The sequence below is a fragment of the Equus caballus genome, chromosome 6, assembly GCF_041296265.1.
Source record: "Equus caballus isolate H_3958 breed thoroughbred chromosome 6, TB-T2T, whole genome shotgun sequence".
Classification (NCBI taxonomy): Eukaryota; Metazoa; Chordata; class Mammalia; order Perissodactyla; family Equidae; genus Equus; species Equus caballus.
This window is the reverse complement of record NC_091689.1, coordinates 3,457,233-3,482,544: the sequence shown is the minus strand read 5'-3', so window position 1 is coordinate 3,482,544 and position 25,312 is coordinate 3,457,233. Positions and strand designations below refer to the sequence as shown.

At 40.4% G+C, this 25,312-nt stretch overlaps 1 long non-coding RNA gene across 2 annotated transcripts in view; it reads left to right on the top strand.

Annotated features, from left to right (window-relative positions):
• LOC138924543 (uncharacterized) overlaps positions 1 to 20,578 on the top strand; it is a 72,359-nt gene extending 51,781 nt beyond the window's left edge. For both annotated transcript variants that reach the window (XR_011439456.1, XR_011439457.1), the window contains 2 exons: positions 20,074 to 20,117; positions 20,446 to 20,578. This is a non-coding gene — a long non-coding RNA (uncharacterized lncRNA). The remainder of the gene's footprint in view (positions 1 to 20,073; positions 20,118 to 20,445) is intronic.
• The last annotated feature ends 4,734 nt before the right edge of the window (positions 20,579 to 25,312 follow it).

Below are 25,312 nucleotides of genomic sequence, written 5' to 3'. Positions count from 1 at the left end.
TCTACCATGGCCTTACTTCATCACATTGGATGGCCAAGTGGATATTGTATTTTAATCTAAGGGCAAGAAAAACCAATTGTAGGTAAACAACAACTGAAGCAACTACAAATTAGTGAAAAGAGCACAAATTATAACCATATATTAGCATGACGTAGAACTAATTTTATGGTTCTTCAGCTTTTTCTTGAGTTAGGATTCATATTTTTAAAAGAATACCTCAATTAGTCTTTCTGTATTCAGAGCACCAAAAACAGTAGTTATAGTGAAGGGGTTTTGCTAGAGCAAATTGCAAGATATAACATCTGGGATAATGATTTAAGGTGAATTTTGAAGGTATAGAACAGAGACTTTTTGGCTAAGCCCAAAAAGGACAGGTTTTCCTGATTCAATATTAAAAACAAAATAATTCCAGTAGATGATGTTCCTTAATAAATTGCAGAAAACCTCCTAGAAGTCTTCTCCCTACTTTTGTGTGATATATCAAAAAGCTTTAAAAACAAAAGTCCTGCTAGAGTTTTGAAAAAATATTAACAATAAAGTCAAAATGTCCTTTCTTTTTTACTGTAGGTTTTTATACCTCCAGCTCCTTAGATAAAGTTCATGTGGGTATTAGAATCTAATAGTGCTGCCTAGTTTAAGATTTATCCTCAATTTATAGCTAGAAATAATTAGAAGTCTTCATTTTAAATCATTCAAGATATGGACAAATCGTAGAATGACATTTCTAAGAACTTTCTATTTAAATAAGAGGAACGGCACAGATCATGTCATTTTCTTGACATTTGTAGTGGTAAAACCCCTTCACTGTAACTATTGTTTCTGGTTTTCTGTAGGCATGGTTATAGGAAGAGTGAATAGAATGTTTTTAAAAATAAGGATCTTAACCCAAGAGAGTTAAAAACAACCAGAAAAAAAAAGCACTAGAATTTGTACTAAATCTGCTGACACCTTGTTACAATTTGATGCCTTCTCACTAATTTCTAACTTCTTCAGTTGTTGTTAAGCTACAATTGGTTTTCCACTGTAATACCTCTTGCATCCATTTCTCCCTTTCCAGGGTCCCTGAATGAGTCCTCAGGGACTCTGGAGCCCACTAGGTTTGCCGCCAACCGTAGGACCTTACGTCAGTCATAAAGTGACATAGAAGTTCTGTGAAGCCTCATATGTCAAATAGGAGAGTGAAGGGACGTTAAATTCCATCTCACAGGCCTCTGTCCTCAAAAGTTTCCAGATACAACTCCAGTTCAGGCCCCTCTTATACCAGGAAGCCGTCCTGGATGATCCCTCTGCCTCCAATCTGCACTCTGCATTTAAGATTGTTTCTAGCAATTTAATCACTTTTGACTTTGGGAAGTATTTTCTGTTATCTTCATTTGCTGTTTCTTTAAAGTTGAAACAGTCACCTGACTTTTTTCAGGTGTTTCCAAACTTGAGTAAAACCACCGAGAAACCTGGAACTATTCTTTGAGTTCTTGTTAGAATTCTCTTCAGGCAACTGGTCTTGTCGCCCATAGGTTTCTTAGTCACAGCCACAGGCAACTCATTTCCTTCTTGGCTGTTAGGGAAGGGCCCGATGAGCCAGTCCAGCGAATTCCACGCCCCACCCACTGCTTCCCTTGGTTAGTTCTCTGCTCCTGCCTTGGGCTTCTTGCCAGGTTGTACTGAGACTGATCAAATTACCCTTGCAGTGGAGCCAACAAGGGCACAATGCTGTTTCTCTGCTTTCCATCCGCAATTGTCTTTTCTGCATCAAGAATTCTGCTTCTTTTAACTCTTAGTCGTTCTTTTCCTTCCTAAGGAAACATACCACTTCTGCCATCTGTTTATAATGAATCAATATTGTTATAGTTTTTAAACAATTATACCTCTTTGTTCCCAGTAATACATCACTGAATTTCACATAATTTAGTGAGACTTAACTTCAGCAGCAAATGAAATTAAAAAAAAAAAACACAAAACAACTTTCTACCTGTCCAAAAGGTCATGTGCTGAACATATTAGAGCAATATGAACTGAAATGGTTCAGAAAAATTAGATGTTTATAATTCATAAATATGGAAAAAATTCATTTCATTTTAGTTATAGAGTTTTGCTTAAATTTAATGCCTTCTTATAATTGTCTTTGCTGGGATTAATATATGAAAAGATCTCATGAAGAAGTAAGATCTATACTATGTCAAGGTACATTTGGCAAAGAGAATGACTCATTGCATGAATCTGTGTGTATTAGAGTTCACTTGGGTGGCCAGGTGATCGGTAGGAGTGGGTTATTTACCTGGGAGGACCTGGAAGGTTTTTACACAGTGTCAACAGGATTGTTGTTAAGCAGCAAGTTGGCAAACATGGCAAGGTTGTCATTAAACAATGTTGGGATTCAGCGCTGTTGACGTTTATTTGTTTTCGACTCTTCAGCAGCTCATGGAGAGATCCAAGCTATCTAAAAAGAAAAAGCACATGCATCATTGCACTCACTCCTTCTCTCTCTTTTTACAGCTCTTGGCAACCATAAAACAGGGTGAAACAACCCTTTAAGGCAAGGGAGTTTTTACATGGGTTTCCATAAATGGACTTTTGGGGGTTTAGGAACTCCTGAAAATATATGTGGCATTTGGTGTATAATTATGGGCATATATGCAGTCTTCTGTTTGGGTGGAGTGGGAGGGTTGCACATCTTTTATTAGGTTTTTACAGGGGTCTATGAAACAATATAGTTTACAGATTACTACTCTGGGGTCTAAATTGAGCAGCTTTAATAATGTGGGTGGGAAGGGGAAAGAGGACACTGGCATGGTGCATGCTTTTCCCATACACAGTTTTTAAAAGCATGGCCAGCTTTGTAGACATGGACATAAGAGATGGAAAACCCTGGTCACTGCTGCAAAGTAAGAGTAGTGTGTTGGGAGCAATTGAGTGTACAAACAGAGAAAATTAATGTAGCCCCTCCAAGAAAAGGCATCAGGATGTCCTCACCTTATTCATCTAGACAGGAGTTTCTGGCTTGTGGTATTCTTTGGAAAACTGACAGCAAGTACTGCTTTTCTAAGGGTCTCATGCACCATTTCTACCTCTGGTGGAAAAGAGTTCAGGACGATTTGCTACTGTGCTCGGCTCGTTGTGCAGTTCTGTGACTTGTATCCAGAGACCACTACATAGCTCTCTGTTCGTTAAACAAAGAGAAACTGGTGGATCCAAATTTGTACTGCTCCAACCCCAAATCTGGATAGTTTCCCTGGATGTTCCATCAAGCTAGCAGACTTCAGAAACAGCAATCTAACATCTACGATCCCATTATCTTATTTCTGCTTCTTTCACAGCAAGTGAACATCAAAGATGCTTTTTTCTGAACTAGGTCACCCCCTTTGACCATTTCTTCCACATTCACCCAGGTGGATCTACATCCAGGCACCATACGGAAAACAACCACCACAGCAGCCACAGGCTCTGGTCCAGCTGGCTAGCTCCAGCTTCTCTCCAAAGTAGGCCTCTTCCTCATAGAAATTTTTGTTTGTTTGTTTATGGTTTCTTAGGTCAGAGAAAAATTGGTCTAAAACCTATATTATTCTTTGGGTTCATGGCACATTTGTAGGATTGTGCCTCATTTACCTGCTTTCCTGAAGAAATTGCCCGGCTGGTGCCTTATCAGCTTCACTCTGTGCAGTTTATAACCCAGTGACTGTTGGACTATTCCTCTCCCCCAGGCACATTAGCGCCTCCCGTGCCCTTTTTTTTTTTTTTTTTTTTTTGAGGTGGGGAGAATCAAACTTAGATTTCCCTTGAAGTTTTAGATAACATTCTTAAAAAGTGTTTTTTTTTTTAAGATTTTATTTTTTCCTTTTTCTCCCCAAAGCCCCCCGATACATAGTTGTATATTCTTTGTTGTGAGTCCTTCTAGTTGTGGCATGTGGGACGCTGCCTCAGCATGGTTTGATGAGTAGTGCCATGTCCATGCCCAGGATTCAAACCAACGAAACACTGGGCCGCCTGCAGCGGAGCGTGCGAACTTAACTACTTGACCACAGGGCCAGCCCCTTAAAAAGGGTTCTTTTGCTTCCTACAATCCTTCCAGCTAACTGCACACATACAAACTCCCTTTCCAGAGAATGTGAGATTTTACTCATCAAAAAGTCAGGTTATCATAATTAACTGGCAACCTGTCTGCTTCAGCATTGCTGAATCTGTGTCAGTATTTTAGATATGTCTGTGTCTACTGATGCCATCATATGTTTTTCCTCAAGTCTAAAAATTATCCTTTAGCATTAAAATAAAAACAGTGTCGGGGCCGGTCCTGCAGCTGAGTGGTTTAGTTCGCGCGCCTGGTTGTGGCAGGCCAGGGTTTCGCCTGTTGGAGTCCTGAGCGCGAACATGGCACCGCTCATCAAGCCATGCTGAGGGGGAATTCCACATGCTACAGCTAGAAGGAGCCACAACTAAGAACATACAACTATGTACCGGGGGGCTTTGGGGAGAAAAAGGAAAGAAAATAAAATCTTTAAAAAAAAAAGCTGTTGTTGAAATACAAGTACCTGGGGTATAAAATCTGGGTAGCTATCTGCATATAATTGTGACAAGTGGCAGTGTGTGGTGAAATGTAATCGTAAGGTTTCTAACTTTGTGGGCTTCAGACACAATTTCCTCCATAGAAGTTGAACATATTTTTAATTCTTGCTTTGTAAATACATTAGTTTCCTACCATTGCTATAACAAATTAGTGGTTTTAAACAACACAGATTTATTCTCGTATGATTGTAGAGGTCTGAAGTCTAAAATGGCTTCCACTAGGCTAAAATCAAGGTGTCAGAAGGCTGCATTCCTTTTGGAGGCTCGAGGAGGGGAATCCATTTCCTTGCTTTTTCCAGCTTGCAGAGGCCACCTAGATTCCTTGGCTGTAGGCCCCTTGCTCCATCCTCAAAGACAGCAGCACAACACTCAAATCTCTCTGACCCACCTCTCTCCCTCTTCTAAGGACGCTTGTGATTACGTTGGGCCCACCTAGATAATCCAGACTACTCACCCCATCGCTAGATCCTTCACTTAGCCACATCTTCAAAGTCTCTTTAGCCACAACTCATCACATATTCACTGGTTCTGGAGATCAGTATGTGGACATCTTCGGGGGCTGTTCTTAATCCTACCACTGTAAACTAATGGGTGTCTACAGTATAATGCTTACTTTAAAGGAGATACTTATTCTTTAAGACTTCATTAGAAATCAAAATATTTCTTTTTCATTAGACAAATTAACCCCAGCCAGGTCAGAACTGTTGAAGTAAATTCAAATGGGAAACGTTCCAGTTCAACTTGACAAATGTGTTCTTGGAGCAAGTATGGACTAGAACATTGAGAAAATACAACAGCTCTTTGGGTAAAAGAAGTTGTCAAGGTAATTTCTTTCTAGTCTGTGGTTTTCTCTGCAGATGTTGCAAATAAACCAGAACAAGGATGGAGTCATGGCATATGTGTTTAGTATTCTCTAAACTGTGTTGAAAGCTGACAAAGCGTAAAAACTGTTTTCCATCCCTATTCCCAGTCAAGGAGTTCTGTAGCTAGTTTGCCCTGCAGTTCCGACTTCTCCAAATTTTGTAACTTTACGCCTTCAGACTATAAAACAACTGAGGCCATGCCCAGTTCTTCAGGCGGCTGACGATGATCCTTTCGCTGTTCCTGCTCAGTGCCTTCCTCCCCGCTGATGATGAGTGACGTGTGGTGAAGGGGGAGCAGGTGTGCGGTGTCTGCCCTTGGCGTGTCGAAGCATGACTTGAAGGAGGAAACTTCAGGTTTTTTTATTTCTTACAGGAGAGGGGACCCACAGGGATGACAGACTCCTATAGGAAATGCACACACACCTGATTTTTTTGGATTTGGTTCTCCAGGCAGTTTCAGTAAACAAACCCCGGAGTAAAACCATCAACCTGAGAGTGCCTTTGTGCTGTTCAAAATTGTTCCTAAAAGCTAAGTTGCACTTTCTGACCAGGTGCAGGAGAACCTTTGCCTTTTTTCCTAAACACAGAACTAATTTTTATTACCTTTCTAAGAAGTCATTCTTTTAAAATCGCTTTTGGATAAAATAATCTGGGAGCTCACACTGACAGTTTTTAAATACTGCTATTTCTGGCTCATAGCCTTTGGAAACAAAATGTAAGTAATTTTGTACAAATACATATTGAAATGAGATTTAGATGCAAGTCTATGCAGTGTGCTTGTACGTGTCATAATTCTGTAGTCTACTCAGAAATCAGCATCATTAAATAAGAGAGCTACTCACCTGATATTGTTCCCCTCTTTGGGTCTAGGTACTGTTGTGTGTGGGTAAGTTTATAACAAAAGGCTCTCCAGGGGAAGACAAGCCCTGATTTGTAGCTTTTGTCAATTTCTGTGGTGTTAAAAAATACTCCCACTAAGGCCGACTTCAAGACACCATCCTGAAGGCACGGATGGAAAGAAGTAGGTACAGTTGGCTCCCTGTGCTGATACAGGAGAGGCTCTCCTGAGCTGTGTCGATATTTGTAAATAATGCAGCTTAGAGGATTCGTAAAGATAACAGTGGGATATATTCAAAATGATCGAACCCTGACTCTGAAAGGAGGACCATATACATTTTGCTGTTAGTAAACCTAGGACATATCATAGGATCTGTAACCAAAACCATCATTTCTGACTTTGGATGGTTTGGATTTTTCTTTTCTAAATTCTGACAAACCTCTTCTCTGTGTCGTATCCTGGTTGTTCTGAGCGTCTGCATCTTGCTTCAGAGACATTAGTAAAAAATCACAAGAAGGCCTGAGCTCTTATTTATACATTTGACACCAAATATGCTTTTTTATATATGGAGTTTTCCCAATTGCTCTGTGTGAAGAGCTGAGTTCTTTCCAATATCAGCTGAAAATACCAGATGCTTGTTTGTTTGTGTGGAAATTTCCTGAGACTGCAGCTGACCTGAGGAGTACGTGTGAGTTTTCCACTGGGCTTTATTCTCTGCCTTTTCTCTGCTGTATTGTGGCAAAAATTTTCGTCCTAATGTAGGAGAGCCTTTGTCTGCCTCCCACCCCCAGCCTCGCCACTACCTTTAGACATGGCGAGGAGAATGCCCTGCTCTGGGTTCCTGCCCTCAAGATTTGACTGTAGCCATCTGCTGACTGTGCCCCTTTCCACTGAGTCTCTGATGCCACTTCTAAAGACCACTGTCCGGATTCCAGAGACCCCAGAATTCCCTGCGCAACAGACACTGAGTCTGTTGGACCTGTGCTGGCCTCTTTGTCTTGTCCCTCCTCCAAAGGGTAGACTGTGCCATCACCCAAGATGTTGATTAAGGGTAGCTGTTTTTCTTGTGAACAGAAATGTACCTAAGGGCTATGATGTATCCTAAATTTGAACCTGGCTTTCTAGGTCAAGGATGTAGATTGGAATATGTTTCATTTAAGTGTTTGTTGGCTTAAACGTTTAAATATTTAGACATACAGTATATGGACCTGCATTTGTATTCTTGATCCAGACCCTGTGAATATTAGGGCAGGCCTCCCCAAACCACAGGTTAAAAAGAAGAAGGTTATCTTTCCTTCTTTAAGTGTAGACAGTCTAAGTAAGTAAGGATGAGGTTTTTTGGTTTTTTTTAAAGATTTTATTTTTTTCCTTTTTCTCCCCAAAGCTCCCCAGTACATAGTTGTATATTCTTCATTGTGGGTCCTTCTAGTTGCCGCACGTGGGACGCCGCCTCAGCGTGGTTCGATGAACAGTGCCATGTCTGCACCCAGGATTCAAACCAATGAAACACTGGGCTGCCTGCAGCGGAGTGCGCGAACTTAACCACTCAGCCACGGGGCCAGCCTTAAGGATGAAGTTTTTAAGAGGGAAAAGTTCCAGGGAAAGAAGCATGGCCATTACTTTATCAAAGAATAGAAAGCTAATGCCCCAGTGTCATTGCCAGAAAGAGTGTGACCAACCTAGCCCTGGGTGCTACTGTGAGGACACACATCGATGCCCAAACCAGATGAGACTAGTCAGTGGCAGCAGCTGGTCTTAAGGACAGAGACTCACTTCCTCCTCTCACTTCCCTCCCGGCTCTCTCCACGTGCCCGTCACTCTCCTCCAGGTGTGCTCAAGAGAGCTAGCGACTGTCCTAGGGCAGGTGTTGCAGGCTCCTCGGAGTCCTAGGCTCTTTTGTCACCCTAGTGTCGTCTCTTCTGCCGCGGTCAGTCTGTGATTTGCTGAAGCGGACCCACCAACGGGCATTTTAAACTCCTTCGGGGGGAAGAGTCATTCTCTGCGTGGACCCTGGGCTGAAACTAAGCTTTCTCATGGTGTAGCACCACTGTCCTTTCTGTGCGGTGTCATTACCCTCCTCCCCGACCACCCGGCTGCAGTGGCACTGGTGGTTACACTACAATTGCTGCCTTCTCAATATCACATGGGCTGCATACATGGACACGCTGTTTCCTGAGGCTTTTTCAGCAAAAGCTACGTCAGTGTGGGAATTTAAGTTAAGACAAACTCTTAATTGGTATCATTTTTTTTTTTTTGAGGAAGATTAGCCCTGAGCTAACGTCTGCTGCCAATCCTCCTCTTTTTGCTGAGGAAGACTGGCCCTGAGCTAACATCTGTGCCCATCTTCCCCTACTTTATATGTGGGATGCCTACCACAGCATGGCTTGATAAGTGGTGGGTAGGTCTGCACCTGGGATCCGAACCAGCGAAGTCCCGGTCGCCAAAGCGGAATGTGCAGCCTTAACTGCTGCGCCACCAGGCTGGCCCCTGGTGTCATTTTGTGTACACAAAAAAATGGTACTACTATAAAAATTCAACATCGTGGCCAGGGTTTGGGGAGCATCTGAGTGCTGTGAGGTTTGCTGTAAGAGTATGACAAGATTCCTGCCTTTATGATGCTGCCAGTTAGGGAGGTACAAGTCTAATGCACCAAAACCAGAGTAGACACTGAAAGATAGGAAGCTGCCCTGGACAAGCAGCTGGTGTTGACTCTGAGTGCATCTGCCAAGGAAGGTTATGGAAAGTTTCTCGGAAAACACAGGCCTTGAGCTATGCCTTGAAAGATGTATGGTCGAAGGGGGAGGGTTCCAGGAGACGGGAACATGACAAGTGTGATGCTTAATTTTACGTGTCAACTTGACTGGGTACCCCAGGGTACCCAGATATTTGGTCAGACATTATTCTGGGTGTTTCTGTGAGAGTGCTTTTGGATGAGATTTACATTTAAATCAGTAGACTAAGTGAAAAAGATTGCCCTCTCTAATGTCGGTGGGCCTCATCCAATCAGTTGAAGGCCTAAATAGAACAAAAAGGCTGACCATCCCCTGAGTAAGAGAGAATTCTTCCTACCTGGCTGCCTTCAAACTGAGACATAGGCTTTTCTCCTACCCTTAAACTCAAAGTGAAACCTTGGTTCTTCCTGGGTCTTGAGTCTGCCAGCCTTGGTACTAGAACTTAACAGCATCAGCTCTCCCGGCTCTCAGGCCTTCGGACTCAGATGGGAACTAAACCGTCAGCTTTCCAGGGTCTCCAGAATGCTGGCTCACCCTGCAGATCTTCGGAGACTTGCCAGCCTCCGTAATTGCCAACAACAAGCCAATTCCTTGTGCATTAGTATATATGAGTGTATGCTAGTTCAATAAATAGGAACAACATTTGCAGGACAATGTGAAGTTTGGCTTGACCAAATTAGAAATTAGTGTTGTGGGGAAATTCAAGAGTAGAGTAGGAGAAGATGAAGAAGAGTTAAGAAGGGTGTAGACTGGTGATGCAGTTAAGATACCTACTGCTAAGGTAATCATGCTCTCACTTGTCAGCTCTGTCACTCTTTTCCACTGAGCCCAAATTTAACTGAGGGTTGCATCTCAATCCTGTATCCGCAAGTACTCCTTACCAATCATTTAGAGTATGTGCACCACGTTAAACCTTTTAAACATCACCTGGCGATCTGGTTAAAATGCAGATGCTGATTCAGTAGGCCCAGGGTGGAGCCTGGTCCTGCATTCCCAACTCATGCAGAGGCTGCTCTGAGGACCACACTTTGAGTAAAGGACATCCTTTGTTTAGTTAATGCTGCTTGAATCAAGGAGCCACTGAAAAAATAAGGCCTGGCCTGGGGGAAGAGAGTACGTTCTGGAATTGTTTTTAAATTATTTTGTGCATATTACCTCCTAAATTTTGTCCTGGGAATGGGTTGTCAAAAATTTGCAAAATCATAGAACAAAATTTAAGAGGAAATCAATATGTATCCAGAGTATGTCATTTGGGGGTAAACATCATGAATTTGTCTGAGACAATTTGAACAGCCCTTTTGCTAATTTTAAAAGAGATGGCATTTTAAAATTTGAACTCTGGGAACCATTCACTGTAATTATTTATAAAATGCTAGTACTAGTTGAAATGGACCTGAGTAAAAGCTTGATAGGAAGAGGTCAAGGGACTTAGGTAATTCAGCCAGAACCTTTGAACTAGGTTTCCTTGGGGAAGAGTCAGCATGGAGGTGGGGATTCCAAAGAAAGCAGCGACAAGCCTGTTGAAATCAAGAGCTGCAGTATTCCTGTCAAGACACTGGGTAGAAAAGAATAAAGCACAAGTGAGTGATATATCCAGGAGCGAGAGTCTGTTTGGAAATAAATAAAAAGAATAAACAATTTTTCATCTGCCCTTACCATTTGTGGAGAGAGGATATTATAAGATATAAAGTGAAAATTAAATATGAAGAAATGAAAATGAGGCTAAAAATCCAACATATGCTCACATTAGAATATTCAGAACATCACAACAAAAAAGAAATATATGTACTGTGATAAGAAAAAGAAATGGAGGCCGAGAAGAAGTTGGATGATTAGCAGGAGTTTCCTGTAAATGCCACACAGGTGCACAAACACAGGCAGTTTCTCATCTCACCACCTCTGCAGATTCATGTACGTCGTTGTTCTTGTTCACTGTTGAGCTTTGCTAAAGAAGGGACGATGAGGTGTGATTGTGCCTGTGTTTGGCCCCTCATTCTTTGTTCAAAAGTCCTAGCTGTGTCCTAGTATAGTGAAATCACTAATTAGCAAGTTTGTACTTTGACCGTTTGGATAAATTTAAGTGCAAATATTGCTTCCATGGTGGGTGAGCCCCACACAAGCGACAAAGGGAAACTAATGATATGCAGAAAAACTCCTCCAGGACCAAGTGGGTTGTTCTGGTGAGAGGACTGCCTCTAGGGTTCCCATTTATCCTACCCTTTAAAAGCCCCATCCTCTGGCTCCCACCCTGAAAAAGTCTTAGAGCAGGAGTTCTTTACCCCACTGTCATGGACTCCCTTGCCAATCTAGAGAAGTTTCTAGATCCCTCCTCAGAACCATTTTTTAAATGTTTAAATACATAAAATAAAATACATGGAATTGCAAAGGGAATCACTTATAGAGAAATAAACATCTAAATATTAGAAAAAAAATTGTAAATATGTGGGTTTATTAATATGTGTTTGTTAAAACATCAAATATAAAGATCTATTAGTGTGTTCAATTACTGACATAATATCAAGTTATCAATGAGTGTACACTGTATTTTGAGATATCCACAGTAACTCTACTAGGACAGGAAATTTTCTATTATTTGTCTTCATGACAAAGTCACGGATTGTCACTAATATTATAGTTGTCTGTCACCTGCATTCATAATCCAAAGCAATGCTAAAGATCAGTTAGAGGTTGGAGAAAACAGATCTATGTTTTCCCATCCAGGTTCGTGGACCTTCTCACTTCTGTCCGTGGACTCCTTCAGGGTGCACAGAGTCTGGATTAGGAACCCGTGATTTGGCCGTGTCTTAGTCTCTTAACAGCGTCTCAGGCTATCAGGTCCCTTGCTCCTCCTGCATCTTACTCCTCCGCCGCCGTGTTCAACTGGTGGCACCTGCCCTTCCACCAGGGCTCTGTGCACCATTTCAGGAAGCTTTGGTTGAGGTGGGTGCCTGTTTCCTGAACCTCACCCTCCCCACCCTGGCTCTCCTTAGCAAAACACTTAGCAATAGTTGTTGTACAAGTTTCTCTTCTCTAGCTGTCCTTGGAGCTACTTGAGGACAGTAATGGGTCATTTGTTTATTTCATTCATTCGTTTATTATCAGTTATTTACTAAGTGACTGATTCCATGCCTGGCTGTGAGGATAGACGGGTAACGAGGCATAATCGTGTCCTTAATGAGCTTCATGCGTGAGCAGTAGTACGGAGGAGGTCTGGACAGAGAGAAGGAAGAGTGGGCTAAGCGCTTTGGTAGGGGTCACCACAAAGCGGGCATGGAACCCCGGCCTTGGGGGTCTTTCAGGAGGCAGACGTCAAAGCTGAATATAATGAGCGAAAAAAGTTCTGAATATGTTTCTTTGTAATTGTTCTTAAAATGTACTTATACCTTTTATGCACTTCTCTGTGTGTATATTTTATGATTTAATAAAACCCAGAGAGCAGACTTTGTAGTTCCTTGTATCTGTTGTGACAGTTTAGATTCTGGTATGATTCTTTTTAATCAAGAAGAGTTCATCATAACTGAAAATGTTATATTTGTCAAGACCAAAACACTCTCAGGAAAGGTCTACTCTCATTTAGGATGTTAAAAAGAACAAAAGTGTTATTAAGATTTTCAGCAGAAACAGAAAGGACATTGTACTATACTAGATAATGTAAGCAACGGAAACTAACTTAAAGAAGAGTGGAATTTAGTGGGAGAATGTGGAGTAGCTCCCAATACTTGAAAAGAGCAGCACACCCAGACCTCTAGAGAGACAGAAGCATGGCAGTGGAAGGGATCTGGGTGAAGAAATAGGGACAATCTCTTCAGGGAGTTGTGATCAAAAGACTCCTCTCCAACCACACTCTGTTCTTTGGCCAAGTCCTGGGACTTCTATCTGATTGGTCTTGGCAGGTGAGAGCAGGGATTGGGAGTTGTCCCAGTCCACCCCTTTGCACTTTGATGAGTAGCTTGAAGGTCCCACCAAGATGGTATATGATAGAGATGAGCAGATCCCCAGAAAATCAGAGGGGCATTATCAAGCCAAGGGGAAGGGATGTTGGACTGGCAAAAGCAACAAATGTTCACCACAGGCACTTTTGTTTTACCAAGAGGAAAAAAAAGGTTTCTCTCTAAGTAGTCTATCTGACCAGTGTTGCTAGCATCTTTCTGCACACCTACGTCAGGACTTTAGGTACTAACCATTTGCAGTTAAAGGCCGGGGCGTACTTTATTGTACGAACATTAGTAACAATGTTAGAGGCCTTAGCTGTTCATTGTAAGTCATTTTACAGTTTCACAAGAATTTAGAAAGGCTGCTAATGTTAAGTAGATGCTTCCTTGCTGATCATTTCACTTCCCAGAATGATCGTATTAAAATCTTTTTTTGGTATATAAAAGCATACAATTTGTATCATGCAATTTGTGGACAAAACTGACATCAAACATAAAGAAAAAGCGCTTGATGTTCTTTTTTACCTTATGAAATGTAAGATTTTTAAAATTTTACTTCATAGGATGTTGAAGTTATTCAATTTTCGCTTTAAATCACTAATAATAAATTATTATTTTAACCATAATCTGGGTTTGGTTTGTCTTATTTTCTCCCTAGTTTTCATTGATGTGGAGAAGGGGTAAGAAGATGTCAGGTGTTAGATAGAATTAATGTTAAAAACAGATCTGATGAATCAGGCTGTTATTTCTGAAGAGAATGACTCAACAAAGACTTGCCGGTCACAATTACTAAAAATTAGTCATTCTGTGAGATCCTTTTGCTGATACTAATAGATGAAACACCTTTGAGGGAAACCTTTTTGAAAGTACTGCAGTGTGACCTCAGAGAAACATGCCTTTCCAGACACAAAACTGGTTATCAATCCATCCAAGAGGATGTGAGCGAAGTTTTCTTAGAATTTAAGTATCACTGAAAAGTACATTTATGAATAGATTTCTTTCCCTAACTAGGTTCTGAGTAAGTGGTTTTTGCTCTGCACTTTGCATTCCATAAAGTTGCTTAAGACTATGGACTTAACCTCTGTAAACCTCAGCTTCCCATCCATACAATGGGGACAATATTGATGCCTACCTCTTAGGGGCGGTGTGTTAACTAAAGTAAAGCACATAAAGTCCATAGTACTGGATACATACCAACTGCTTAATGAATATTAGTTAATGCAATTATCGTGAAACAAATTTTGCAGTAATCTGAAGATTCCATTAATTTCCCCAGCGCATTCGGGAAGTCTCTATTTTCATCACACCAGAGAGTTTTATCTGCCTCCCAATTTACGTTGCACCTCCTCTTCCCTAGGACTGCCAAGTTTCTCTTCCAAGGCATCATTAGTGAGCAATCAGCTGCATCTTCCCCTCTCAGCTTTTCATGAGGCAACAAACTGGTAATCCCCCTCATCTTCAGCCTCAGGGTGCCAAGAAGATAGACCAATTCCCTTGACATTTCTCCCTGTTCCTCAGGGGCATCTCCTTTCCCTTTCTGCCTCATCACCTTTAGAAAAATCTTCTTTTGTTCTCATGACTGCCAACAAATACTTTTCTCACAGTTTGCCAGAAGATGTTCTGGCGTGCCCAGTGATGATGGGTTTTAAGGAAGGACTAGGAGTCCTTGAAAATGAAATTCATACTCATCTGGACAGAGTAATGATAGGAAAGATGGACTGTTTGTGAAAATATTAAAAAATTGCAGAGAATCATGAATTCTTAGCATAAGATACATCTCAAACGTAAGAATGCTAAGAGATATCTCTGTGGACATTTGTTCCATATTACTTGAACTATGTCATTTTTTATAGTATTTATTTCCTTAAGATCTTAGAAATATACCTAGGTTTGCAGGGGAATTCTTATGTCTGAAAGAAAATGTTCTTAAATTAACATAATGTTTTGTTAGATTTGTCAGTTGTTATAACTTCATCCCCACCTTATACTCAATAGATGAGCCTAAAAGGTCAGGGGGCAAGGTTTGATTGATTGATTTTTAGCTATAAAGGACAGTTTTTATACCCGGAAAGAAAGAAAAAGAAAAGTCCATTCTTTGCAATATTTTTAGCTAGTATTTCTTGAGTTCTTATACCTCATTAAACACAGTTGAACATTTTTTCATTTAAATTTGGAAAAAAGAGATATGAGTTAGGAATTATTTTTATCTCCCATTTTACAGAATAGGAAACTAAGATATATATCACTTGCCCAAGGTCACAGGCTACGTAGTGGCAGAGACAGGAATTGAATCAAACTTTTTAAATCCAAATTCAGTGCACTTAATCCCCATGTCATGCCATAAGACCCCTTTTCCATGAAAGCTAATTTCTCTTCCAACATAGGCCCTACAGGTGGTCCTGCTGATTGTATTTGCGAAGTTTTGTTTTCCCCTCATGACTTGCCACGGATCAGCATTCTCGTAATGTGAGTGATTCAGCTTCACATTACGCTTCTCCAAATGGAGGGAGTGGACAAACCTCAAGCTAAAGGCAGGGTGGGAATGTCAAAGTCTCAGCTCCTTCAGGGTCCAGAGAAACTTCCCTCCCAAGAATGCCATGGTCTCTGGGCTCCTTTCCAGGCTCAGCCTGCCTGCAGGACTTCATTGCTCCATCTTGCTGGGTCTTAATGGAGAACTCTTTATTTTGGACCCTGTTCTTGTATTCTGCTCAGTGGACTTGAAAATTGGAGATTTCCTTGCTTCCTGGTCCTTCCTGTGCCGGGGAAACAGACTTGGAATGCTTCTTTTCTTCTCTTCATTCAGCAAAAGGACAGCCTCACCAGTTACCATCCCTTGTTCTGCTCTTGGAACCCAGCCTGGGCCAACAGTTAGGCCCCTTGAGAAAAGAAGTTTAACTTTCTTCGCCTATTTCCTTCCTCAATAGATTGAAGAACTGAAGAGAGAAAAGCTTCTTAATATATACTATATAATACTAAAATTTACTTTAAAAAAAGACAACTCTTGCATTTCCATCATTTGAAGCAACTTCTATAAGCTATTATATGGGATAATTAAAAGAAAATAAACCATTTCTTTCCCTTTCCCCTCCCCTACTGAGATGAAGCATAAATAGTTGCTTGGGTAGAATGAATCCTTATGGTTCACAGGTGTGAACGACTATGACAACCCCAGAGGTGAGGATCATTATTTATATAGCATCTTTTACTTTGCTGAGGCAGAAATTTGTATAGTGCATGTAGCAAAGACTGCAAGCTGTTCAGCAAAATCCCTTCTCGTCTTCCTGAGCACACAGCTATCCCAGTCTCCCTTGCAGTGAGGTGTGGCCAGGTGCTGGAGTTCTTGCACTGGCGTGCTCTGGCGTGGCTTTCCACCTTCTGCCTTCCGTACAGAGTAGAACACAGCCACCTTGAAAGGGCGATAGGGACTTTATCATCCTGATCTGCTGAACAAATGCATAGACCTGAACTGCCACTGACCTGGAACTCCCACCCTGGCATTTACCTGAAAGAGAAATAAATGTCTTCTTCCCTGAGACAGTGAATTTGGAGGTCTATTTGTTATCACAGCAGAGCCTGTCCTAGCTGAAACAGTGCACGTGTGGTCTTGAGTGCATGTTCCTCAGCTAGTGAGAGTACCTAGAAGAAGCTCAGAGCCTGTACTTCACCATGACTTGCTGTCTCCAACTCATCTTAGCATAAGCAGTAACTCTTGCCAAGTGGCAAATCTTTTGAATATTGGTGGAACATGACAACACAAAGTAAACCACTAAATGTTGGTAGAAAAAGTAAAATGAAATTGATCTAAGAACGCAATGGTTCCTAGCTAAAAGGTGAATGTTTTATATAATTTAATAGTAAAATGCCAAATTCATATCAGTGATATGAATAATTCCATCATATATTCCATATACAGCAAGAACAAGACAATTCTTAATTCTTGAACTATTTCAGCAAATCCTTCAACCAGGATATTTAAAATAGCTTTATAAGTAACTATGGTCCTGAATTTATAATATCGGTGATATATGGAGGGATAATTTACATTTTTTAATTTATACTTTGCCACATTTCAGAAGAAAATTATGTGGTACGTAGCTGAAAATCGGGTGATTCATACAGGTGCACAGAAAAGGCGATCACCTTATGATATAGTCCTTCTAAATCTCATTTCGTTGGTTCAAGTCTAGGATGCATTTACTTTCTTGACTCTCTATGACTGTGATATTAGACCACATATTTTTGTATCTTAAATTATAAAATTTTAGACTATAAATGAAGGAGGAAAAGAAATAAATGATACTTATTTGTGACTATTAAATTTGTGTGGTAGGCTAAAAGTTGGTCTCCCAAAGATATCGGATCCTAATCCTTAGAATCTGTAAATCTTACCTTAAGTAGAAAAATGTTCTTTGTAGATATGATTAACTTAAGGATTTTGAGATGAGAAAATTATCCTGGATTATCAGAGTGGGCCCTAAGTGCAGTCACATATATTCTTATAAGAGGGAGGCAGAGGAAGATTTGATACACAAAGAAGAGGAGGAGGTAATGTGATCACAAAGGCAGGCTGGAGGGATGCAGCCACAAGCCAAGGAATGCTGGCTGCCACCAGAAGCTGGAAGAGGCAAGGCCCAGATTCTCCCTTACAGCCTCCAGAATGAACACGGCCCTACTGACTCCCTGATTTAGGCCCAGTGACACGGATTGTGGACTTCTGTCCTCTCTAGGACAGTGAGAAGGTAAATTTCTGTTGTTTGAAGTCACTGAATTTGTGGTGACTTGTTACAGCAGCCACAGGAAAAAATCCCAAAGCTATTTTTTAATGGCTGAGTTGAACTTTGCTGAGTTCATATCTATGATATTTTATCCCAAGCCTTTGGAGACTTGTGTTTGTCTGTCTTTCCTTTGGCCTGGAAAAGGCAAATGTACCGGCCACGGTATTGTGGGTCATTGAAGTCTTTAGGGAGCTCGAGAGAAGCAGTGTCCCTCTGCTCCAACTGAGCTTGGACCATTGAAAAATAAGACAGTGAGATCGATGGAGAACTAATGATCAGTTTTCTCACTGATACAGCTGATTTGGGAGAACAGGGTTACTAATACTGAAGCTCAGATATACAGAGACTTACCTGCCCTATTTCCAGAAGTGAATGACATAGTCCTCCTCTAAAACTTGGGGTCTGAAATAGGAGAGTAGAATGAATGTATGCTTTCCGTAGGCACCTAGCTCCCAGGAGAATGGGGAGATGAAGGGGCTCAATAAAATTAAGCAATTCCTTCTTCCCCTGAAGGCAGAGACATCAGGACTGCTGTGCTAGTGGAGATCCCTCTGCATAGAAGGCAAAATTAGGAGTGGGACTGAGACTTTCTGACAGCTCCAACCCAAGATTAATCGCATCCATGGCAGGAAAGGTAGTGTTCCAGCATTTAGAAGCTAGCTACCGGAAGACAACCTAAAGGCAGATGGCAAAGTCATAGCTGTTCTCAGTTCATATTTATAGATATATATATTTAAATACATATATATATTTAATATTTATAATTATGAATAAAAACTTTAATAAATTAAAAAATATATATGTGTATAATTTCCCTTTGAACTTTGGACAGTGTCTGATATCACGAATGAATCTGCTGAAGTCCGGTTAAGTCCTGAGTATTTCCTGAGTTTACACAGGGGCCTTTCATTACATACCTTTTTAAAAAAAATCTGTTAAAGGAGATTTCTGCTTAATACAGTCTTGCAATAGAAACTGTCTTTATAAATATATTTGTTAATATATACCTAGAAATCTCACTCTTTCAACAGGTAATAAGTTGCCTGCTTTTCCTTACAAAATCATTCTTCCTTGAAAATTAAAAGAACATTATTTTATCATTAAAAGCCTACAGTCTCAACATGAGGTCTTAATAATCCAGCTAATATCTATCTGTCTTTGTAGATTCATTCCTTCTCTCTTTGCTAACATTGTTTTAGCAACTTGTGTATTTGTAATGGAAGTTGCTTTTGTTTCCACATTGGGCCAGAATGGATTGAGTGATGACATTAACAAATACCTCAAACGTGCATAGCACCTTTGACCCTCAATCCTTTTCGGATGCTAACTTATTGTCTCCTCAACATTTCAATGGCTCAGTGACACAGGGTATTATTCCCATTTTTTAGAGGGAAAAGGGAAAACACAAAAAAAGTTGGAGCACATCTATATCTAGAAATCAGAGCCTTTGCTATGACTATCACACCTTTTTACTTTTTCTTCTAAGAGAGCTTATTGTATGTGAAGTCTCTCTCCTGGTTATTCACAGTGGTAGTGCTGAACTGCAGCCTCAGGCTGAAGTGAGGTAAAGATTAGCTGGATTCCTGTGTTTGGCTTTTCAATTATTAAAGTAGGACATAAAGAAACATTGAAGTGCCTACTGTGTGCAGCGCACAGTGCACTTCTCTGAATCTTTGCAAGCTCCTAAAACCTTGAGGTTTGAATGGAGGTCAGAGTGGTGGCTTTAACTTCCTTCCTCTTCTCTCCTTGCAAGTTTCCTCAGGTAAAGGAGCATTGTAGGACAGAAAAGATGACTATGTCATTTTAAGGTTAATTCAGGACTCCAGGTCCAGCACCAAGGAATGCTAATCATTTCCAAAGGGTCATGAAGATATCTGGTTGACCATTTGCAGATCTACATGAGTGCTTTCTATCCTCCCAGCGGAGCTTCCTAAAACTTCTCTTTAGAAGAAAGAGACCTTGTCTTCCTGGTATAAAAAATTAAGAGGCTTTTTCTTCTTTTCAAGAGCAATTGGTATGAACTGGAGGAACTGTCAGACCGCAATACCAGTCAGCAAAACACTTCGATTTGATGATGGGTGATACCCCATGATGCACAAAATCTTGTAGACTAAACCTCAAATGTGTTGAAAGTTCTGAAGATCTTAACTTCATATTTCTAACACAATGGAGTTTCTTATAAGGAAGAAATCTTTACTGAGTTTCCAATTTTTTTTAATTTCTGTTTTTCATATATTGAGCAGGAAATTTGCTATGATTAGTTCAAAGTTATTCATGCATTCTTTTAAAATTTACTTTAGTGGACTAGTAAGAACCCATTGATGATCTGGTAACATAACATTATTATTTTATTGTATTTCTCCTTTGTCTTTAAAGGCAACATAATTTACAGACACGACTTCTCATAAAGATTTCCAAAGGTAAGTAATTTTGTTTTTTCAGAAGATAGGAAACTTTGTTTTCCCAGCTTAAAATCTGTCATTCATTGTAGTTGACAAAAGGACGTTCCTGAGTTCCAAACCCCATGCTGGCCTAAATATTAGGAACTGGTTACCTACATCCTGGGACTCGACAGATCGGCACCCTCACTTGCTTCTTTGTTGTAGAATGCATCTTCTTATGCAATATCCATTAAATCAATAGTATTTTGGAAAATTTTCTGTGTGTCCAGTGTCATCCTAGAAGCCATGACATTTTTGAAAAGCAAGCTCCTAATTATATTTTTTATTTCCTTTTTTTTTGAGGAAGATCAACCCTGAGCTAACATCTGCCGCCAATCCTCCTCTTTTTGCTGAGGAAGACTGGCCCTGAGCTAACATCTGTGCCCATCTTCCTCTACTTTATATGTGGGACTCCTGCCACAGCATGGCTTGATGAGCAATGCATAGATCCGCACCTGGGATCCGAACTGGCAAACCCCGGGCCGCCCAAGCGGAACAGGCAAACTTAACTGCTGCACCACCCGCCGGCCCCAACAAGCTCCTAATTTTAGGAAACAAGAAATATAATTGGGAAATTAGGAAACAAAAAGATTCCAAGACAATCATAAAGGAATAGAGAAAATAGACCTTAGACTGTGTAAGTACTCAAGGCCTTCACTGAAAGGAGAAGAAGGACCTTTCTCATTGGATGAGTGTCTTATCTGGGCAGACTGTAAAGGAAGCGAATTCTGAAGACATAGGGAAACATAGATTGCCTGAGAGAGCTTCTGGGCAGAGGGAGCAGGGTAAAGCTTGGGAAAGTCTAACGTCTATGAGAAATGTTACCTCGAGCAAGTAACAGATATATCTGGGAAAAAAAAAAATATTAGTGGTTTCCCAGAATTCTCTTCTGGTGTTTGGCACAAATAGAAATGAGTTTCCTTTAAAAGATTTTGTCTTCATTAAATTTTTAAAAATTATGTCATTAATGCGTGGGCATTGTAGCCCATTTATCTATACAGAAAAGCATGAGGAAGAAAATAGAAATCACCTAGGGACACCTAATTCAAATTTTCCTTATTTCTTTCTGGTATTTTTCCTCTGCCTAAGTATGTATACATATATTTATGTAATTGGAATCATATCATATATGCACTACATATTTTTAATAATTAAATTTATAAAAATAACCTCTTTCTACTGATTAAGCCCGTTTCTGCAAGATTGATGTCTTGGGAGAGAGTATCTTAACCAGTTTTCTGCCAATCTGCAGAATTTCCCTTAATAATTAAGTACTTGGCCTAGTCCACATGTTCCTTTCCTATTGCAACAAGGAGTGGTAAGCAGGAAAGAAACAGGAAGTTCATAATCTTTCTCATGGCTGCCAAAAGTCATGGAACCGGCCACATGGAGAAATGAAAATTGGAGACTATACATTCATTTGTTTGACTACTATGACATATTTAGAGATTGCATAGTATGTGCCAGGTATGTTGCTAGGCTATGGTGACACAACAGACACAATCCAGCTCCAATGAACTCACAATGTAAGGGAGATATAGACACCTGACTAGGAAATCCTACAACAGTGTGGTAAGTACTATAACAGAAGAAATGCAGGATGTTATGTTAACTCATAATCTAGACTGGTTCAGGAAGTCTACTGAAAGCATTGAATGTAGCTGTGACTAAACGAAGCTGAGAGGTAACTAGGAGTTAGCTGTAGGCTGAGAAGGGAAAGCATGAGTGTCAGGCAGAGGGAATAGCATGCATGACTTTTCTCTGAGCATGACACAACCACCACAACAAAGACCTCAGTATGTCTGGAGCATAAAGTGCAATGAAAGGTGTGGGGACGGATAACATGACTGGAGAGGTAAGAATCAGAGCAGGAAGGACGCTGAAAGCTAGATGAAGAAGATTGGAACTTTCCCAACAAGAGAGACTCATTAAAATGTTAAAGGAAGTGACATGATCAGACTATCTGTTCACTCAAAAATCCTATCAAAGATAGTGACTTTGTTAATTCTAGCTATAATTCATGTTTATTTATTGAATGCCATTATGGTGCTAAAACTTCACTTACATTAAATTACTGATTATTCACAATAACCCCGCAAAGCAGATCCTACTATTATTCTAGCTATGTGGAAGGGAAACTGAACTCAAAGAGGGTAAGTTATTCGCCCAAAGTCACCTAGCTAGTAAGTGGTAGAGAACTCAAAGGAAGATCTGTTTAACTCCAAAGCCCATGTTCTTTCCAGTGGGCCAGGCTGCCTTCCAACTATGCTCAGTACTAGCTGTTGGATGAGGATGCCAAAATACATCTGAAACTTAACTACAACTGGAGGAGCTTCAAAAAAGGGAGAAAAGGTGCAGCAAGCGTAGGAGGTGAACTGGGCGTGGGGGAAGGAGGTGACTGAATCAAGTCCTCCTAGCAGTAGTCTCCGCTCTATTTAGGACTGCTTAAGTGGATTCTTATGCTCAAGAACTTGTCAGCCAACTGATATAATCCTTCAGAATATGCAGGCTTTCCCTGACAAAGGGGAGTTTGATTACATTGGCAACTCCAGGTATCCCCATTTCTTAGATTGTTTAAGTTTCTGGGCGCATCTTAATACAGGAAGTAAAAGTGTTCTACTGGAAATAAGTGATGATTGTGACCTCTTACAGGTAGTCTGTAATTTATATGAGAACTTCTAAAGGATAAATAGCTATTAAGAAAGTTCTAGTAAGGCAGATAGGCAATGTAGAAGAACTTGGCCAAAAGTTTATCTATCTCTCATTTTCCAGGCACTGTTTGTGTTTGAAATCCCTTATTGTATTCTGTCTACAAGCCAAGGATAGTTTCTCAAAGCTGCTTTAGTGAAATATGAATAATACTGTTCAACTGTTTTTGTTCACAGTAACTAAATATATAGTACATGGTTATGAATTAAGGAATACCCAGACACAGTCAAAGAGTTTTTAGAGCAAGAATTGTTCTTAGAGATAATTTAGTCCCCTCCCCTGTTAGATTATGGAAATGAGACTCAGATTGGCTTAGTATCTACTCAATGTCATCACCTGATGTCCTAAACAGCTGTTTTCCCCCTAATATCAGTAGTTGACTCTATATCACTAATGGTTGTTAAGCCAATCTGATTTAAAAAAACTAAAAGCTCCTCCGTATTATTTCTTTGTTAGACTAAGATGAAAATCTTTAACTCTTTCAAGCATAGATAGTATACTATGAATTATCTCTTTTACAGACAACATAAAATAACATTCTCTTTCTTTGCCATTTTTTTTTTTGTGGAGGTGTTTTGGCTACCTCCACCCTCCTATAATTGGCAGCAGCCAAGCTTGCTCCAGTCAGGGAATAAGAACTGGTGAGGAAGTGTTTGATAAAGATGTATTAGTTTCGTGGAGAAGCATATCCAGTTATTTCAGCTCACCTGGTTTGACTGCAGATGTTACCTCACAGTGGGGAGGTGGAGCCTTTAGCGTCTTGCTCACCTTTTATGTGACCCCTGCACACCACACCTCTGTTGGGAGACAAAAACAAAACACCACAGAGCTGAGAATTCCCAAGGGTTGAGGGACGGTAATCCTTTCAGAACTACTCTTCACCTGATACTGCCTGACTAAGGTGGGACTTTGTTAGTCTTTGAGAAAAATAAAATCTCCCTTTCTTTCCTTTTTTGTTTTCCCTATCATTTTGCTTAAAAATAACCATGACACAATCTCAAATATTTTATGTGCTCTTATTGTCACTCCCTCACTTACTTTCTTTTGGAAATTACTCTCTTAAAAGAAAAACAAGTGACAATCAAAGATTTTGTAGTGAGACCGAGCTGCTGATCTGGGAAAAATCAAACGACTTTGAAGTAAAATGACTGCCTTATCGTCACAAGGAAGCATCCGACTGAGAGTCTCAGAACACAGAACAGTCATGGGGATTTTTTCTAATTGTCCCGCAAACGGAACCTGGGGCATGATGCCTTAAAATCCAGGGGATGAATGAGGCCTCTGGTAGAGCCTGAAACATCTGGGCCCTCCTACCTGGAGAAGACCAGGGACACTTTGGCTCACTTCTTTCGGCTGGGGACAAGAGGCGCTCCGGTCCTTAAGAGAGTCCCCAACTCTGAGCACTTAAATAGGAAGACTTTGTGGCTCTGGATTGAATAGAGCTGTCATGAAGAACCCAATCTTTTTGGCCCTGGTTTCCCAGAATTCCCAGTTGGATGTTAAGATTTAGCATCAATTTTTCTGAATTTCTTCAGTGAGTGGCTTTTTGGAGGTCTCTGTAAGCTGTCAGACATCCCAATGGTCTTTGGGGAGAGAAGAGTCTCTTGCATTATTCTCTCTAAAATTCTAATCAAAAAGCTCATCCCCAGTGTACCCAACCAGGAAATTTTGGCATCAACCACAATGGCCATGAAGGCCAAGGTGCTCTGGCATGCACTAGGGCCTGGTAAATCAGGCAGCACTGTAGAACTTCAAATGCTAGAATCTGACCCCATGCATTCGAACTCTTGCTCCACTACTTACCGGCTGCATAACCTTGGGTGAGTTACATTTCTGGCTTTACTTTCCTCATCTGTAAAATGGGCATTAAAGTACCTATCTCATGGGGGTTTTTTGTTAAAATCAAATGAATTAATATGCATAAATTTAGACTGTGCTAGGCACATAGTAAGTACTCAAAAAATGTTGATTCTTATCATTTTAAATGTGATCACCCCAGGTGAACACTAAGACACAGAAAAATGAATGAAATATTTGTGACCATAAAACAAGTCACTTAAAGTTTTAGACATCAGAATTGTTCTTCAGGCCCACTTTTTGGATGGTTCCAGGGGATATATCACATGTTTTGTGCAAATGGTCCTCCTGGAATTGTGTGACTTGATGATCCTGGTTTGTTTCACTTTCTTTCTGTGGTTCTGCAGCGTCGTGGGTTTTTTTTTACTTCTTTCTCTTTCACAAATAATGAGTATTTTTACTATTATGGTCTGTATCGATTTCTTCTGGCACCAGTGAATAGAATACAGTTTTTCCTAGGACACTTGAAAACGAGAACAAGTATATTCTTTTCTCATTGGTTACTCCCAGATCTAAGATTCTTGTATGGTTAGAAGTGCAGCAAATTAACATACAAACCCAAGTGATTGAGTCCCTCAAGAATTGGATGGAAAACTTTTCTAAATTGC